This window comes from Lepidochelys kempii, chromosome 2 (assembly GCF_965140285.1).
Source record: "Lepidochelys kempii isolate rLepKem1 chromosome 2, rLepKem1.hap1, whole genome shotgun sequence".
Classification (NCBI taxonomy): domain Eukaryota; kingdom Metazoa; phylum Chordata; order Testudines; family Cheloniidae; genus Lepidochelys; species Lepidochelys kempii.
Genome location: NC_136381.1, coordinates 167,503,768 through 167,523,823, shown reverse-complemented (window position 1 = coordinate 167,523,823; position 20,056 = coordinate 167,503,768). Strand labels below are relative to the sequence as shown.

Sequence of the window (20,056 nt, the reverse complement as noted above, 5' to 3'; positions counted from 1 at the left end):
AAACGAGGAGAGAAAAGAGAACACAGCAAACTACTAACAACTGATTCGCAGCATTAAACTCGCCTGAAGTCTTGTCACTCTGGGGTGGGGGGGGAGGAAAGTGGTTCCAGTTTTCCAGCCCAGTTTAATTGGGAAGTTTTGAAAGTGACCAACTAAATCCGAAGCCAGAGAAAGAGAATTCAGCGCACTCCTCCCCAGCTCTAAATCTCGGCTACTAAGGACCCAGCACACAAGCTCCCTAGCCGCCCTCTCTATATATACGCACACGCGCGCTGTCCCCTTGCAATTTAGCCCCATTGCCCCCGGCGTCCTCCCTCACCCCGGAGCGGAGTGGGAGCGCCTTAGCCAATACATTTGGGGTCCTGGACCTCTCTCAACAGTTTGTTCCTGCAGGACCCCCGAGATTCCTCAGCTTTCCCCCCTCGCAAGAGGCGCATGCAGGGGCTGGGGTGAGCATCAGACCTCCCCCCGATTCTCTTACCTGCTGCCTGCGGTTCCTCTTTCGCCCTCGTGGCCGCCCTCCCGCTGCCCCCTCCCCCTTGTGAGAGCCTCTGCGCGTCCGGCTCCTTCTGTCTCGCTCGCTCCGATCAAGTTTTGCTGCGGTGGGGCCGGGAGCAGAGCAGGCAGCGGGGGATGCTATGGGGAGACGGGGCAGCTTCGTAGCGTGGACCGGGAGAGGGGGAAAGTTAGACTCCCAGCGCACACGCCAAAAAAAAAAAAAAAAATACGGTGCAGGGGGGACTCTGCCCAGAAAACTTCTGCCCACGCCGCCGCGGCGCCTGAACCGCTGCTGCGGAGCCTGCGCCCTCCTCCAGGTTCCCGGTGTTAACACGGGGCTACGTCCCCCTGCCGCCGAGCTCTTGCTTCGTACTCAGCTGACTCTCCAGCTTAGGAGGCATCATCTCTCCGCCCCCTTCCCCTCCTCTCCCCCTTTAATAGGCTTTAAACCCACCTCCCACCCCGGCGCCGCCTCCACGCAGCCGCAGCCCGGGCCATTCCGCGCCCCAGCCGAGCCGCCTCCCCTCCCCGCCCCGCCGGGCGCGGGCCGGGGAAGGGCAGCGCGCTGCTGGAGCGCGGTGCCGCTGGAGTCCCCCCCAGCCCGGCGCGGGGTTTGCTGTCCAGCCTCTCCGCTCCCTGCGCCCACCCGCCTCGAGCCCGGCGAGCGGCTGTGCTGCCACAAACGCGCCCGAGCCCCGCCGCTTGCGCCCCTGCTCCCAGCGCCCCGGGCCCGCTCACACTCGCGCCGCTCTGGGACGAAACAGGCACGTGTGCGTACACGCTGAGCTGCTGCCTGCACCCCCCCGCCCCCAACGCCGTCCACACACAGACACGCACCCCGCCCAGGCTCGCTTGCATTCCACCACACCCGGGGTCCAGGCTCACACTCACCCACCCAGCGCGCATGCATGCACTCTCACTTGGCTCTGGCAGACCCACAGCTATGCGTTGCTGGCAGTCATCCTCCTTACACTGACTTTGCACACGCATGCACTCTGCTCACCTACACTCCTGGTGTCACAGTGACTTACACTTGTGCTCGCTCTCACCACTTACAGCCGCACCTTACACGCTCACCATTCACTGCTTACACACACCCAGCTTCCTCGTGTATGTTGTGCTGACAGAAATATTCACACTCACTGGGATGAGGGTTGGCCAATGGATGGTAATGCTGTTTCACATTTAGTCCGGATAGAATGGATACAAAAACAAAATAGTTAGATTTGTGCTCTCCAAGAAACAGAGTGTCGTTATTCATGAAAAAGGAAGTTGAAGTGCTGCTGTGCAAACAAAAAAGCCAAAAAACGCACCAGAAGCAGCCCGAGTGGCTGCATCGGCTGGGATTAAACCAGCCAGGCCAAACTTCTTAGCATCTATGCAGAATTATCCTAATTCATGACAATACAATATTTAAAAGGGATATTAAATCTTGTATTTCAGACCCTAAAAATGTCATGTTTTCTTTTTTAAGATTATATTATGGTTTTGGTCTAACTTGATTTTTGATCTCCCATTTCCTACCTTTCGTGGATGTTACAATTTGTTTTGCCAGTGCTTAAAAATTTATTAAGGTGAATTTGGCCCCCACTGCAGAAGCTTTCACCCCACATCTGCCCATCACCTGCCCAGCAATTAATTCTGCTCCCTAATGCCTAAAAATTTTGCCCGCACATGAGCTTTGTCCCCCACTTGCACCTGCTTCACCTCTGCTTCTTCAAATTAGCCCTGTCATTGCAAAGCTACAACCCAAGCCAAACTCTAGTAGAAATGGGCAGAGTTAAAGACTGCAATTTGTAACGGTTAGAGTTCAGAGTGAAGCCTATGTAGGGGCTGATTGTGCAATATACACCAACTGTAGGGTTCTTGTCACCTTCAGAAGCATCTAGTTCTGGCCACTATCAGAGTCAGGATACTGCACCAGAGGGATTATTGGTCTGATGCAGTATGGTAATTCTTACATCCCTGAGGTCTTGGGGCCTGGACACTACCAAGTTGTTGGAGGGGCCCTGCAAGAACTCACAGCCATGGTTGGATCTTGATATTTTACCAGTTGGACTTGGCCACCTATAACAACCCACTCAAAGTGCGAGCAGAACCTCAGGACAGCAGGCGTACGCACTACAAGGGGCAGAAGTCCCACTTCCTGCGGGCTGGCTCAACCAGCGGGACATTACAAGCTGCCTAATCAGCAGAGAGGTTTTTTGAGGTGCGGGGGGGGGGGGGGAGCAGCAGACAGAGGAAAAGTGAAATGTTTGTGTGGTGGCATGCCTGGGGTTGAGGTGTGGCTTGGATGGATGGTTACAGGGGACAGGAGGTCTTTAAAGGAGCAGAATGTTGCGTGAGTAAGGAGGGTTGGACAGTGATAGGGGACAGAGGAGATCTGGAAAGAGATTCTAGTGTGTGAGAAATACACATGTAAACACACCCTGTACATATTGTAGGACATATTTCCAAACACCATGTATGCATAACAAGAAACTAACTACATGACCTTTTTTTCCCCCAACCTTGTCTGCCCATCCTGTTTTCAACGGCATTCTCATTTGTTTCATCAAGACCACCATTTATGCCTCAGAGAATGTGCCTGTCTATCTGTTCTGTGAGACGTACAGCATGCTGTGTGTCCTTGGAACAATTCATGGTAACAGAGACTGCAGGGGGTCCTTTACAAACTGGGCAGCCCCTCCACTCTCTTGGATTCTCAAGCACTCCCCAGGGCTCTCACACACTTGTAATAATTTGAACTTTTCAGCAGCAGGGGTCCTTGTGCATTTCAATTTCAGCCTATTACCAGGGCTGCACTGGCAGCTCCACACAATCCAAAGAATATTTTTAAGTGGCTCACATGTTGACAAGTAATTTGTGGAACTGAGAAAAGGCTCTTCCAAGGAATCCAGGGGTATCCCCCCTGAGGAAGCTTTTAAAGAAAGAGAGAGAGAGAGAGAGTGTGCGTGCACCATTTGGTGCAATCTAGTGCATTCTAAAGGTGGGAGGGGCAGAGCGCATTCTATAAACCATGCCTAGAAACACCCACTTGTAGAAAACATCAGCTTTATCTATAGAAGAGGATGAATGCCACTGGAAGCAGGGAAATTCCCAGTGCTCCTCATTATTATTAGAAACCGCTACTGACATGGATTAATTATAGCATTGTCATTCAACTTTCTATTAAACACCTTTTAAAAAGTAACTTACTATTTCTACATTGCTTTTGTTCTTCCTTCTTTCTCCGTTTTCCATTCCTTTAGTCCCCTGTTGGTGTCTTTTCACAGCTGTCCCTTCATCTCACCTTCCTCTTTCTGTACATGTGTTGTGTCCTTCCTCGTGTTCTTTCATCTCTCCATCCCTCAGTCGCTCCCTCATATCATCCCTCCAGTCTCTCACACATATCAAATAGCCTCCCACAGATGCACATGGGACCCAGCCATATGCTCACTATTCACCCATCATATACACACTCAGTGTCTCTAACCCCAGCAGAGGGCTAGGTGTGGGAAGCCACTTCTAGCACCAATGCTAGGAAGTAGGGGGCAGATCTGCCTGCTGGACAGGCTGGTGTAAGCAGGGACCTCTTCCCCCACCACAAGGCCTCCTTTGCCAGGGCTACTGGGGCCTCTCTCTAAGGGTCCTCTGCTTCAGATAGAAAGTAGGATTCAAAGAACTGCATCAGCCATAGTAATGGAGGTAGCAAGGGAGGCCTCCACAGAAGCAGCAGGAAAGAGTGACAACAGAGCTTCTTGTTCTGGCCCTTTGTTTCAGGGGTGGAGGCTCTGGGCCCTCATACAACATCATTTGTTCTAGTGAGGGTGTGTGGAGCTGAGCTCCCCCATCACAAGACACTCTGTTGTGGAGGAAAAGGAGGCTCTGAAAAGCTGCTGAAGAGGAAGATGTCTCTTGGGTCAGCCTAAGAAGAACAGCAGTAATATTCTCTCTGCCCTCCGGGAAAGTGGAAATGTGAGACAACCCCCCCCCCCCCACACACACACACACACACACACCCTCAATTGCCACAAGAGAGAAGATACTGGTGACTGAACTAACCACTTTGGTGAGGTTGACAGGCCAGGCCTTCCCATAGCCCCTACCCCATGCCCATCTGGCTTTGTGCTTGAGATCCCAATCCACTAGTGTGGTGAGGGGGATGAATGGAAAGTCTCTCCCCTTCTTCACTGGCTGTGAGTACACAGGCAGCTGATGCAGTTCCTCATTCACGTGGAGCATGCTGTCCATGCACGAAATTTTCTCCTCCTGCCTGGAAAGTGTGTGATGATGTTACCATGACATCCCATGATCCTGGAGCTAGGCCCAACCCTATTGTGCCTATTTGTTAATCATATTCAAGACGTGCTTCTTTAGTGTGGTGATGACATAGTTATACTTTGCAATTCTATAACATTTTTCATCCTAAGAGATCAGCGTGCATTACAAATGTTATGTTTCACCCTATCTAAAGAGGGGGAATCTGAAACACAAAGGGGTTAAGTGATTTGTCCAAGGTAACAAAGCAAGTCAGAATTATATCTCATGAATTCCTGGTTTTCAAATTATTCTACCTCTTCAGCCAGAGTATCACCAAACATTTCAGATTGACTATTAAAAATAAATAACAGTGTTAAAAATACACAAATGTTACATACAATACAAAAGGTATGTTGGGGGTCTTTCTTGAACCACTATTTCTGGAGCTTAACTGGCTTTCTTCCAATTAGTGTGCTCTCACTCTATAACACTGCTGATCCATCAGTTTATCATGAATTAACTTTAATACTTTACAAGTGTGAGAACATGTCTATTTGCCATTACACATGATTTTTAAAGGATTAAAATGTATATACCGTGTGTCATTATGTTACATTTTACAAACAATAAAGTTACTTGTACTGGAGCCAAACTTGTTGATAGATTCCTCTACAAGTCCTTATTTCAAAAAAAAAGAGTGTCCAGTTGCATGGTTATTAAGTGGGTGTCAACATAAATTTCCTTATATAAAAAAAAACATTTTACTAGAAGATTGTTGCAGTGTTCATTTATATAATTTTTATTTGTCTCATCATCGCAGTAAAACAAAAAACCAAAAACACTAGTGTGTGAGGAATATTTCCTGTACATTCTGGCAAGTATAAATAGTAGGCAAGACGTTTTGTTTCCTGGACTACAGCTGTATTGTTTGAAACTAAACTATACTGTCATAAAACAATTTAAATGGTTAACTATAGCTGTAGAACTAGATCCTTGTAACTGCAGGGAAGAGCAGATTTATGAGATAGTTAGCTTCTTTTCCCTGAACTAACAAATCTCTGAAAAAATTACAGTATACTATATCATGGAAATAAGGTTAAACAGCCTTCAAGATAACATACACCAACTGTAGGGTTCTTGTCACCTTCAGAAGCATCTAGTTCAAAATAACCCAATATTTCCCTGGAAAATAAGTTGTACTCTACTGCAGGGAAAACATGCAAGAATCCGTGGTGACAATGCCATTTTGTCTGTGTATCAGCATTATTTCCACTCAAAGACAGTCACAGAAGTAGGTATAAATTACAGAGACTCCAGTTCCCAAAACTTTTCTATGCAAATGAATTGGTCAATGGTATTACACCAGAGATGAGTTTGGCCTAAGAATATCACTATCTTCTCTTCTTCATAATAGTTAATAGAAGTGGTAGATAAGAGCCCACACTTAATTCTGGTATAACTTCACTGACTTCAGTGGAGTTCATTCTGATTTACCCTAGTAAAATGAGATCAGAATCAGGCTTCCATGTACTTAAAATTTCCTTGCTGTCAGAAGCATGGTTAGATTAGGGCACAGGCACTATAGGCCCATGCCTAGGGCCCCAGTCTAATGGATAGGGCCCTACCAAATTCACTTGGTCAATTTCACAGTCATAGGATTTTTAAAATAGTAAATTTCATTATGTCAGCCATTTAAATCTGAAATTTCATGGTGTTGTAGTTGTAGGGGTCCTGACCCAAAAAGGAGTTGTGGGTGGGGGGTGGGGTGTCGCAAGGTTATTGTAGGAGGGGTTGTGGTACTGCTACCCTTACTTCTGCCCTGTTGCTGGTAGCAATGCTGCCTTCAGAGCTGGGCAGCTGGAGAGCAGCAGCTGCTGGCGGGGATCCCAGCTCTGAAGACAGAGCTGCTGCCAGCAGCAGCACAGAAGTAAGGATGTCCTGGTCTGGTATTTCCACCCTTACTTCTGCACTGCCGCCTGCAGAGCTGGGCCCTCAGTTAGCAGTCACCACTCTCCAGCTGCTCACCTCTAAACGCAGCAGAGCAGAAATAAGGGTGGCATGGTAAAGTCACCCTTACTTCTGCGCTGCTGCAGGCAGGGCGCTGCCTTCAGAGCTGGGTGCCTGGCTAACAGCCGCCACTTTCTGGCTTCCCAGCTCTGAAGGCAGCACAGAAGTAAGGGTGGCAATACCATGACCCCCCCTAAAATAACCTTGTAACCCCGCTGCAACTCCCTTTTGGGTCAGGACCCCCAATTTGAGAAACACTGGTCTCCCCCATGAAATCTGTGTAATATAGGGTAAAAGCACACAAAAAAAAACAGATTTCAGGGTGGGGGGAGGGAGGGACTCATGCAACAATAGCTCTGAGAAATGTGAATTGCCCCATACCTGGGGAGTTAATCTCAAGACTCACTGCTCTTGGAGCCCCACCAACACCACCCCACCAGAGGACACTTAAGTACAGCAGGCCCAATCCACCCATCTAAACAGATACACCTTGCTTGTTGGTATTAGTACTCAGGGACCCCTGGACGCCACCCTAGCTGCTTCTGTGGGGAGAATGTCCCCTGTTGTCATTCCTGGGTAGGAGCTATCCTGTCTTTCTGGGGCCGGAGGGGCCTTCCACTGCCATAGAGAGTAAGGTTCAGAGCGATAGTGTGGACCCTGTCTTGCAGTGTTCCTGGGGCGCTAAATTGCCTTATGATTGATATTATCGTAGTACCTAGGAGCCCAGTGAAAAGACTCCATTTACTTTGTCAACTGTTGAAATTATTATGACATGGTAGCATAAGCTTAAATATTGCAGGTCCCATTCTGCAGTTCTTATTCTAGAAAAGCTTTGATTCAATGGGAGGTTTGCTAAGTAAGCACTGCAGGACCAGGTCCTAAAAATACAAGTGAAATACAGATGTTCTGCACTTGCTTAGCACGGAAATAAAGCCTTGATACTTAAATAGATGAACACACGGTGTCAAATTCTCTCCCTGCGTAATGCCACTGGACTCTCAGTTTGCTCTGCGCAGATGTTTTGCAACATAAAGTGACTGTTCCTCATTCAGCTCTTACCCTGTGACACATTTTAACTTTCAGAATTCAGCCATTTTTGAGCTGTGTACAAAAAATTCAATACGACTTTCAAAGCAGAGACAAATGAAAAAAAACGTTCATCGCTCATTTCACTCAAAACCAGATGAAGATGTTTTCCTTAAAATTTCCAGAAAAATTCATCTTTATTCTGAGACCAAGCATGAGAGGACCAATTCTCTTCCCATTTACACAGGAGTAACTCCACTGAAGGCAATGGAGTTACACCAGTGTACCTTCTGTGCAGGAGAGGTTGAAATCAAGTCAGACAATTCAGTCCCAAATGGCACATTCTTGAGAAAGTTATATGAAAGAGGATGCTGGGTATCAACTTTATCAGAAATGCTGTAATTAAAGATTTCAGCCGTTGAAAAGCATCAACTTAGTTATATTAGCTGATGAACGTACTGCAGAAAAATTGCCGAGGAACCTTTAAAATGGGCTTTGCTTGGCACAAAGAAACTTCGGATGGACAAGAAGTCTAACACAGTGGTTCTCAAACTTATTTGATCGTGCCTCCTTCTTTGTGTCTATAGTAGTTTATTCCCCCCGCGCCCGCCCCCCCCCACAAGTACATGTATTGATTAAAAAACATCAACATGTAACTCTCACTAAATATTAAAAACAGTAAGGCATTGATTCAAACAGAGCCAATGATCCATTGTAATAAGAACAGTAGCAAAACGGCAATTGTGGTTGATGCTTACAATTAAATGTGCGCATCGCATCGTAGCAAACAGATTAACGTACACATCGCAACGACTTTGTATAATGGTATGCAAGCTTAACAGACATCTGTCAAAATGCACAGCACCATCTAGAGTCAAATGCACAGCACCATCTAAGGACCTGATATATCTGGCGGAATAAGCATTGCTAGTTATTCATTGCTGCGGGTAAAATGTGCGCAGTACATTTTTTCCCCCTAAAGCCTCTCACACATCCCCAGAACACATTCCAGGCCCCCCCACTTAGAGAACCTCTGTTCTAACAGATTATACTTTCCATGAATATTAATGTAATATCTGGAACAAAACATTCTTTTACTAGAATTGGTTGAAGCATTTAGAATTTTTTTAATAATAAAAAATGGCCTTTCCTAAAGTGTTTTTGCTATTAATTGTTTTTACAATATTGAAAATGAAAAATATTTGGCCTTTTTTTGTGTCCCTCATCTCCTTTCTCCTTTTTCCCCTTCTTTCCTTCCCTTCTTTACATGTTTTCCATTTTGCCACTAAATGCAATAGAACAAAGGCAGTTCCAGGTGGTTTTATTTTGTTTGTTGACTTGTTCTTTCTGCTCACTCTATAACTTGTAGAAACTTTCTCCACTTTACTGTAAACTCAAGTGAGCAAAAGCAAAAATGAAAAAGATGAAGAAAAAATAATTTATTCTATCCATTTAGGGGTGAAATGAGGTGGGGTAAGAGGAAAAGGAAAAACTGGTTAATTGTGAAAATATTTTAAAATTTCACATTTTTGAACAGATAAATTCTGCTTCCATTTTAAAAGTCACATAACAAAAGTGACTGTTTCCAAAACATTTCACTAATTCTTTTTCATCATTCAACTAGCTCTGTACATTTTACCTTATCCTGCAGAATATTTTATCAACTACATTAAATAGTAAAGTTTAGATATTTCAGCTTCTGCCAAGTTGCACCAACGGGTTACTTTTTTAAGATCAGATGAGTATGTGAAAGGATTTTTTAAAAGTAGGTATTTGTTACTTACTGTCACATAACAAATATATTTAAAATAGAATATATTCACTGCTGAGGTTATATCATAGATGTTTCACTGTAGACTATAAAGATTTACTTTCTGTGGCTAGTTAATTTGCAACTCTCTTTTTACATTTCCTTAAAAGGCTGCACAGATTATAGTAGCTGGGGACACTCTGTAACCAGAGATAGCCTTATAAACCCTAGCAGGAGATATTTGTTCCTTCTTGCTGGTCTGCGGTAGAACAGTTATACAACTTTGTAAAAAGGCGAATGGCATTCTACAAGGGGGAAGTGGACTGTACAAAAGGAAAGCACATGAGAAAAACCTTTTGAATCCATTTGGCCCACAGCTGCATGAGAGCGCAACATCTAGTCCAAGTTTTATCCTTACAATTAACATGTCAATGAATTCAGTGTTAATTAGGACATCCTATCATATCATTATCATCATCATCCAGAAACTGATAAAGGAGAAAATGACATATTTTTGAGGTTTCAAGAGGATTTAATGTATATTGACATAAAATATAAGGTTTGCACTATTTCCAAAGGCTGTGTCTATTACTTGATCCACAAAAAGAATTTCCGGAAGCACAAAAGCTGGAGCAAGGTGCCAGATAATGCGAGATGTAAGATGGCAGTAAAAAAAAAGGACATCCCTCCCTCCATCTGCCATAAGATTAGAGTCAGCTCAAGTTATACACTATTTCTCACATGCATCAATAGAAACTAGGATTTATCTGTAAACATATAAGCCTCATTCATGGCTACACGCCCAGATTAAGGGGCAGCACAATGTAATGTCCAGATGCAGCCCAGGGGGGAGACTGTGACTCTCAGAGTGAAATCCTGGCAGAATTAAAGTCAATGGCAAAACTCCCATTGACTTCAGGATGGCCAGGATTTCACCCTGAGTCTCTCTCCCAGTTCTCCTGCTTCTCCAGGAAGGGAACAAACAATGCTGTACCCAAGTGCAGAGTAAATTTCTATGTTGGTCTGCATGATGTGAAAGGAGAGCCAAGGCTACATCTGATCTCCACCTTCTTCCATCCCCTCCTCCCACCCATGTGCACAAGGGGGGGACAGGAGGTACGTTTACACGGCAGTCGGGGTGTGATTTGCAGGAACACTGCTACACAGCTGGCAATCACTTGTGTGCCAGAAACTTCAATGGTGCGATAAGCTTGTCAGTGATGGACATAAGCTGAATGTACAACCAAACCACCTGAAGGACCTAGCCAGAGGTCTATTTGGGTGGCACTTGACTTGCAAGCATGCCACATCCCTTTGGGATTTGCCATGATGATGCTGAATGTATCTACACTTGCTTTCATCTAGCCGGCTTGCTAAAAATATCAGTGAGGATGTGGTGCCGCATGCTTCAGCCCGGGCTGCACAAGCCAGTACAAACCTAGAGGGGTAAGGCAGGCTTGTAGAGCCTGCACTGCAATGTGCTCACTGATATTTTTAGTGAGCTCACTCAATTAATGCTAGCGTGGCTACATCTACACGAGCTGCGAATTGCATTCCTGGTTGCAGTACAGCTTGTTTCTCCTCCCACACTACTGCCCTTGATGCACGTTGCCAATGCAGAGGTGTAAATGGATACTTGTGGCCTTGCTAGCACGATAGCACAGTTTGGCCCCAGCTGCTCCTCAGCACCTATCAGGGGTTGAAGAGACCCAGTCCTCTCCAACTGCAGGTTGGGGGTAGGTCAGTTGTTCAGATATAACCCAAGTCTTAATTCAGCCTTATCTCTGTTACCCACAGCAGTGCAGCCCAAGAGAGTATTACAGTCCAGTGCGCCTAATAATTTCAGTACCTCACTCAGCCACACTGTGGGACACAGGGAAAGGGAACAGAGATTAGTAGTACTGCATAATGGGCTGAGGGAGCTCAAGGTCCCCACCTTTGAAAAGCTTCATAACTACTTGGTGTTGAGCAGGTGCGTTTTTAAAAATGTGCCTTCATGCACTTGGCCAAGCTGAATAGGTCAGCCTTGTGTACAACCAGCTTATGTGGCCATGTGTGACTTGGAAAGCCACCTATTTTATCTACTCAGTAGGATTCGCTAGAACCTCCAACATTCTAGGCCAGGTCAACTCTTTTCTCATCCATTCTTCTCTCAAAATATTATAGAGGCAAGTTATTTTATATTACGGTAGTGGCTAATGGGATCCAACAGGACCAGGGCCTTGTTGTGCTAGGTACTTTTTAAACACAGGCTTGGGTTCTAGTTGAACAACTGCCCTACCACAAAGGCCTGGCTTCTGCAGCCAAAGAATTTACGTTCTAAGGCAACAAGTGACATGTTCGTTCTGGTTTTACCCTGAGTGGTTTTGAGGATTTTTAGATTCTCTTGTTCTTGTCCTCTAGTTCTTGTCTGTGAAGCATTTGAATTGACCTTTGTTTCACCTATGCTTCTGTGATGAGATCATTTAGAAAGTATCATATATATTTAAAAAAAGCACTTAAGTCTGTGAACCGGAATGGAGTGAAGATGCAGCAAGGATATTTATGGCAAATCAATGTATCCATCTAATTGCTGTCTTCCAAATTTACAGGATTTATTTTTACCATAGAAGGAATACTACTGGTAGTTTGTTCCTCCCTGAGAGCTACTGTACTTGAAACCAATTGGTGGATTTGTCATATAGTGAAAACGCGAGACAAAATTAATCACATTAGGCACCACAAAGCAATTGGAATCAAGCCAAAAGCAGATGGTAACTCAAAAAGCAATCCTCTTTCTTCTGTAGAAGTAATATTAATACTTTGCACTTCTGTAGTGGTACCCATCTAAGGATTTCAGTATGTTTTACAAATATTAATGAACTTAGCCTCACACCACTCTTGTAGTTAGGTGAGTATAATTATCTCCTGTTTATACAAGGGTAGACTGAGGCATATACATGTTAATGAGAAAATCTCTCTCTCTCTCTCATCTGAACATTTTTCATTCTGGTAGCAGGATGGGGTCCATAAACTTAGTAGCGAAGGGTTCTTCAGTCCCCACACTGTAGTAGGCAGTCCCCACTAATGAGCCCCTGTAGAGTGTCACTTCCAAAGGTAATAGCTATCATATCTGAATAAAACACTTTCAAAATGTGTTAACAACAACAGGTAATACTGCCCAACACTAAGAAATAGTAACTGTCCAACCTGTGGAAAACAAACAAGAGCTATAGATTAAATGTAAAAACAGTTTTCCACCAGCTCTCCCTAAAAAAGGAAAAAACAATTCAACGCTATTTCAAATTAACCTCCTAGAAGCGGGAGATGAAAAGTACAGTACCTACCCACCCACCCACTCCAGCTACCAGAATGAAATTTTTTTATGAGACAAATTTTCTCATTCTCACTGAGGGGGATGGGTCCATAAATTCAGCAGTGATTGAATTTTTGTAGCAGTACTCTCCCCTGCACCCATCACTATCAACTGTTGGCTAGGCTAAGAGAGAGCTATGGCTTGCAGAACCCTCCTCCTGAAGGCTGCTTCACCCGATGGAAGTCTATCAGTTTTATAGAATTTTGTGAACATATGCAGGGATGCTACCCTGAAAATTTGTTCATATGGTGCACTGGATCTGTCGCCCCATGAAGCTGCCATTGCCCTCATGGAATTAGCTTTAGTCTTGAATGGGAGAGTTTTCTCTTTGGATTATATGTCTCAGAAGTGCCTCACCTAGTATATCTTGCCATGGAGGCCTTCTGTCCCCTAACCCTGTGGTGCATTAGCTGTCTTAATAAAGATCTTAATTGCCCTCCAGACAACTGAAGTGTGCCATACTCGTTCTTTTGAATGGGCTGGGTTCCTAAATCCAAAAGCAGATGGGCAAAAATCTCCTGGGACTGGTGAAAGGAAGAAAGGAGTTCTGCCCTGTCATTACGGAAAACACAATTTTGAGGGATTGACATAGAGGACTCCCAACTCAGACACCCTTCGGACAGATGTTATTGCCACTAGAAAAGTGACTTTAGTTGTCAGGAAATATGGAGACACTTTGGACATGGGTTTGAAAGGTAGATCCAAGAGTGCATTCAGTACTAGGGAAAGATCCCACGGGGCTACTCTGTGACCAGGAGGAGGTCTGATTAGGGAACTAGCTTTGGGGAACTTTTTGACATGGGGATAAGGAAGATCAATCCCTGGCTGCCAGAATAGAGGCTATAACACATGCTTGAGTTCTAAGTGTGTTGTACTGTAGCCTCATAGACAGACCTGCCTGTAAGAATTCTAGGAGCAATTTGACCAAAGCTGATCCTGCCATGCATCCTTTTGGTGTGCACCATGAATAAAATATTCTTCATACTCGTGTTTCCTAAGAGTTGGTGGTAAACTTTCTGGACTTCAGTAATGTTGAGATCCCCTTCTTGGAGTATCCTAGTTTATTTTAATGTGACTTCTCAATAGCCAGGCAATCAGGTTCAGAGATACCAGGTTGTGATGGAACATATGGCCCTGAAATAGTACACCCAGAGTGTAGTGGAGAGGTAACAGAAGGTGTGACAGTTCTCAGGATACCCAGGACTGTGAGTCCTCTTGTTTGGCCTCTGCCTCCACAACAGGGAGACTTAGGGCACGTCTACACTTGCAAAGTTACAGTGCCAGCAGTTACAGCGCCGCTCAGAGAGTGCCGAAGGAAAACCGCTGTTGTGTGTTCACACTGACAACTGCTTGTGTAATAGTGTGTTCACACTTGCGGCACTTGTGGTGCTATTTGGAGCAGTGCACTCTTGGCAGCTATCCCATAGAGCACCTCTTTCTCTTTTGCCACTAAAACTTGTGGGAAGGCAGAAGAGGTCACGGGGCATCCTGGGTCCTGTCCCAATGCCCCATGATGCATTGCTTCGCATCCCAGCAATCCCTGTGCTTCTGTCCACAATTGGTGCCATCTTTCAACGGTTTGTGTATTGCGCGCCCTGCCCTGCCTCTTTCTGGCTGCAGGAATGGATCCCGAGTTGTTGACCAGAATGCTGCTCGCACTGAGCAACGTGTCACGAGTGGCAGTGGAGTTATCCTTAAGCTACAAAGGCAAGAGGAGTGTGACATTGATCTTGTCATGCATACTAGCTACGACATGAGAATGCTTGTGGCCTTCACGGAGGTGCTGACCATAGTGGAATGCCACTTTTGGGCTCGGTAAACAAGCACTGAGTGGTGGGATCACATCGTGATGCATGTCTGGGATGACAAGCAGTGGCTCCAGAACTTTCGCATGAGGAAAGCCACATTCATGGGACTGTGTGATGAGCTCGTCCCAGCCCTGTGGCGCAAGGACACGAGAATGAGAGCTGCCCTGTTGCTGGAGAAGCGCACGGCGATTGCACTGTGGAAGCTGGCTAGTCTAAACTGCTACTGAGGATTCAGAGTCATAAAAATCCAGGGAGGAATGCTGTGCTTTCTACCCTTATTCAGTCTGCTGGGTGTGATCACCTCATGGAGGGAGGAGGAGAAAGTGGGGGATAACTCCTCAGATGAGTTGTCTTTTCTGTGACCCCTTTGGTTTTTGGTCCCCTTTTTCCCTCTTGTCTGGGCTCCAGAAAGGAGGAAGTGGATGAAGAATGGCCTCTATGTCTACGTTTTGTCCTGTGCCTTGGTTTTTTCATTCAATGCCACTTTAAGATGGCAACGAAGGAGGCAGTGCCAGGAGCCTGCTGTAAAAGGCTGCCTATGGAATACGAGCTCTTGGCTCCAAAGTGGCCACTGTGACTCTGCTGTGAAAGAAAGAGGAGAAAACTGATTTCTCTGGCCTGCCACCAGTTCTCTGGAACCCTGAGGAACAAAGGAGTGTCCTGACTGCAGCATGCCCACCAGTAGGAAGGGGGGGCCCTGGCAAAATATGCAGCCCTCCTCCCTCGTCACAGTGCCTTCACTGCTGAAAGGAAGGAGGGAGGTGACTGGGGTCCTGGGGTTTTACCCTGCTTTTATTCTGCTTACTAGAGCTCCTGGGTCCCCTGTGATTCACTTCCTGGGGTGGGACACCTAAAGAGGAGTCCCAGTCTATGTCACTGGCTATAGATTGAACGTGTGGTGTCCTGGGTGCTTTTTTTTCAGTACCTTGTTTTTCTGTGTCTCGTTTGTCTGCAGCCACCACCTGCTCTGTTGCAGTGGGCCAGTGGCCTGCTTTCTAGCTGGTGGCACCAAGGTTGGAGGAACAAAAGGAACACTTTTCCCCTTTGATAAACTTATCCAAGGGAGCAGAGCACAGGGTACAGAACCTGCCTTTCCCCTTCTTTTTCAGCCATTATCAGGGGCCAACTTGAGAGAAGAGCTTGGTAAAAGTCCCTGCAATTGCCTGGAGTTCTGTGAGGTAAATTTTAATGGGCCTTAAAAATACAAGTAACTCTTGATTTTAACATACAAGAAATTTGGATTTAATAAAATCAGAGGAAAATACTAAGCTGAAGGACGCAAAGGCAGTATTGAATTTTTTTTTAAATATATACATTTGGCGTTTACCTGTATGTACTTTCAATGGACAAACTGATCCTACATTTTGCTTGTTTTCCTTCTTTGGCAAGGAGATGTGGATGGTGTTATGTACTGGGGTAAAATCCCAGCCCATTTAAAATCAAAGGGAATATTCACATTGACTTCAATGGAGGCAGAATCTGTAACTTCTGTTATTTGATTCTCAAAATTCACCTTTTATTTTAACTACAGCTCCTATACCTAAGAAGTTTTATTTAATCTTTTTTTGGGGGGGGGAAGTTATGGGAGACACTCTGAAGCCTCTGCATTTTTCTCTCTTTTTCAATTCTTTTCATGAAATCATCTCTTACTGGGCAACCACCACCAATTGGAGTCCCACCACCACCGCTCATAAACTGGCCAGATGGACAATCTTAAAGGAATAGAGAGGAAAACAAATCTTACCCTTGGGGCTGCAAATGATGCTTCCTCTTATACTTCGATTTAACCATCTAACACTACATCTGCAGAGAACAAATTCTGACTTACTCCAGAGTGGAGTCAAAATGCAGACTTTTGCTGTCAGGCCACTGAAAACTCAAGGCATAGGCTACATTTTGATAAAGCAAGTAAAAAAATGTAAAGCTCTAATATGGCCTATTGGTGTGGAACTTTAAGTTAATGAGGACCTTAAAGCTGATGTGGAACTTAAAGCTGATGAAGAATTTAAAGACAGAGCTAATTTAATTTAAAGACATGCCTATTTAGACATGCAACTCAGTTCAGTTAACATGTACTACATATTTACTAACTACTGTATTGCTGAATAAAAAGTTTCTTCAAGCACTGTACTACATCAACATATTGATGAATGGAAGCAAATCACATATTTATCTTTCATAAATTGGAGTGCTAAATCCTAACTGTTATTTGTGTCAAAATTCAAAAGTTAGAAGGTAACAAAGGATGGCTGAGAATGTATCACCATAGAGCCAGGGAGCCCCAGTCATGGACCAGAACCCCACTATGCTAGACCCTCTACAAACAAAGGAAGCATTTCATTAGCAGATAAAGAATGATAGCCGTGTGTGCACACCATAATCAAATGCACCTGACTTGGAATATAACCCTAATGAAGTACTGGGCTAGTTTGCTCTCTCATTCTAAGATGGTGTCTATGCTGAGGGGTTTTGCACTGGTGTAACTATACCAGTGTAGCTACAAACCCGAAGGGCTTGAACCAATATGACTACAATTCAGTGTTTCTCAAACTTCATTTCACCGTGACCAGGGCTGGCTCCAGCTTTTTTGCCGCCCCAAGCGGCGAAGGAAAAAACAAACAAACCAAGCCTGGTTGAGCTGCCGCCGAAGAGGAAGAGAGGCACTGCATGGCCCACCGCCGAATTGCCACCAAAGACCCGGACATACTGCCCCGATGATGGACAGAGTGCTGCCCCTTTTTATTGGCCGCCCCAGGCACCTGCTTCCTTTGCTCGTCCCTGGAGCCGACCCTGACCATGACCCTCTTCTGACAATAAAAATTACGACCCGACCCTGGGAAGGGGGACTGAAGCCTGAGCCTCACCACCCCAGGCTAGGGGGCCAAAGCCAAAGCTCACAACCGGCCATCCTGGGGGGTGCTGAAGCTTGAGGGCTTCAGCCAGGGGTTGTGGGGCTCAGATTTTGGCTTCAGTCCCAAGCCCCACCAAGTCTAACACCAGCCCTGGTACCCCATTAAAATGAGGTTGCGACCCACTCTGGGGTCCCGACGCAAAGTTTGAGAACTGCTGGACTACATTAATGTAGTTACAGGAGTATAAATTTCACTAACCCCTCCTACTATATTCCATCTCCTTAAATCATCTAAATTCTTCATAATGAACCTATCTTTCCTCGGAACGCTCCCTACATTCCCATATCAGGTGATCAACTTGTTCTTTAACCTTACATGTGTTACATAACGCAGCTTTGTGTTTACTGACTAAATATAAATGATTATTCAGACCACAGGGAGCAGTTAACAGTCTAAATATGAGTACTTCATTGATCCTTTCATGACACTGAAGTAGCAGGTTATCCTCTATTTTGGGGCATACTTCATAGAATCTTCTTCCTCTTTTCTCCTTGGTTCATAATTCTTGCTATTCCTTTTTTAATCCTTTTTTTAACTAAACGTTTACATTCCTGTTTACTCAAAGGAGTCTTTAGATCAATTCCTCCATTTTTAAAGCATTTTTTGCTGCCTTATCTGCCACTTCATTGCCAGATATCCCAGCACGTGCTGGAATCCATACTAGTCCTATAGTCATGCTGGAGCATACTAACCCTGTCGTCAAAAACAATATTTCATTTCAATAGATCACCTCTGCTTTCTCAGATACCCCCTTTAAGTGCCAGCATCACCTGATCATGAATCTGAAAAGATAACAGCTATGGTAAGTTGTATGTCTCTTATTCATAATGATAACATTATTACCACCAATTCAGCTGTCATAATGGCTACAAAATTAGATATTCTTTTAGATTTATTAACTCCAATCTCAGGGATGCAAAAGGTTGTACCCACACTATGTGTTTTTTTACCTTTAGGTCCATCAGTTTATATTTGAGAATGGTGACTCCATTTACCATATATAAACTCATAAACTTTATCTGTCATATAGGACAACTCTTTCCCTTTATTTTATAATATAATTCTAAATCTGCATCCAGGGAGACATTTTTTCAGGTGTAATTGACTGCCCCATAACTATAGATTTAAATCTCTTCTTGTCCTTCCTCTTCACTTAACTCCTTCCCCCACATTTTAACCCTAAAACCATAAGGGAGTTTATTGTGTCGGGCTACAATTCATCCACTTAGTTCCCAACATTCCTCATACATTTTTCCAGTATTCTGATCTGCACTATTTCCCTTGACTTTAGCCCAAAATGTCAGCTCTAACATTTTCTTTCCTAAACAGATAGGCATTTCACCTGTAGCTACCTGCATTATACACAGTGGCATTGCAAGAAATGTAACACATGCAGTTCATAGCTCTTGAGCTTGAATTGATGTTAACTTTTTAAGCTCTGATCCAGACGCAAAAGTACAGGCTTGACACGCACACTCCATGACTGATTTTATTAACTCTCTATCTAGTACCATCAGCACTTTCTTATTTGCTCCCCAATTAATCCCTGCAATACTTTTAAATAGATGAATTCTGCCTTAACATTTAGTTGTAATACTTCCAGTATGGCCCTTCCAAGTAACTTAATATCAATCAGTACATCCAGATTTAACACTTAACTACATGCTCTTGTTCTCCATAAAGATATAAATTGCCCATATCTTTAATTTTCCTCCCAAAGATCATTTCCTTTGTTTTAGCAATTGAAAATTTAAATACTCAAGCAGGTCTAAGACCTCCCTGAGTGTTTCATTGATTCTCTCTGTCCAGCCAGTCTAATTCTCCAGCCTTTAACCCATAGAGCACAATCATCCACAAATAGTGTAATAACTATTCCTGCCCTCAGATTTTTTGGGAGATCATTTATCATAATGTTAAATAAGGTAGGGCTGACAACACACCCCTGAGGAGTGCCACTGGCAATAGTATAGATACCTCATAAGAATTTCCCTACTGTAACTGTATGGTCCTTTTACTCAAAAAATCACTTATCTATCAGAACATTTGTCCTTTCAATCCTGTCATTGTCTATTTACATAACAAACCATCCCTCCCCATAGGGTATCATATGCTTTTTCAATGTCCAAAAAACCAGTTATCATATACTCTTCATTTCTCATACTATCTTGTATTTGTTTCTAGTCTTACAATATGATCAAATGTGCCTCTCCCCTTCTTAAAACTGTTTTGCACATTTTGCACCCTTCTGAGTGGAGTTCCCTTCTTTTAACTCCTGCTCTTCCAGTCCTGGCACGATTTGCGGGGGCACAGGGGCAAGGCTACTCAGGCCCATAGCAGCTCCTCAACCCCTTCCATGCTGTTGCGTGTTTGTATACCTCATCGCACAGGGACTGAACCAGAGAGCTCAACACACAAGCCTCTAGAACTTGAGCTAGAATAGGTCTACACTAGGAGTGCT

The 20,056-nt window shown here is 44.5% G+C and overlaps 1 protein-coding gene across 4 annotated transcripts in view; it reads right to left on the bottom strand.

The window, feature by feature from the left end:
* Positions 1-20,056, bottom strand: part of GRB10 (growth factor receptor bound protein 10) — a 263,673-nt gene that overhangs the window by 199,949 nt on the left and 43,668 nt on the right. For 2 of the 4 annotated variants that reach the window (XM_073332708.2, XM_073332712.2), the window contains exon 1: positions 482-569. The exons of 1 other annotated variant lie outside the window; for it this stretch is intronic. The gene's annotated coding sequence lies outside the window, so the exon portion shown is untranslated. Of the gene's footprint in view, positions 1-481; positions 853-20,056 lie in introns of those variants that run through there. One more of the 4 variants, XM_078851673.1, reaches the window with a different exon arrangement.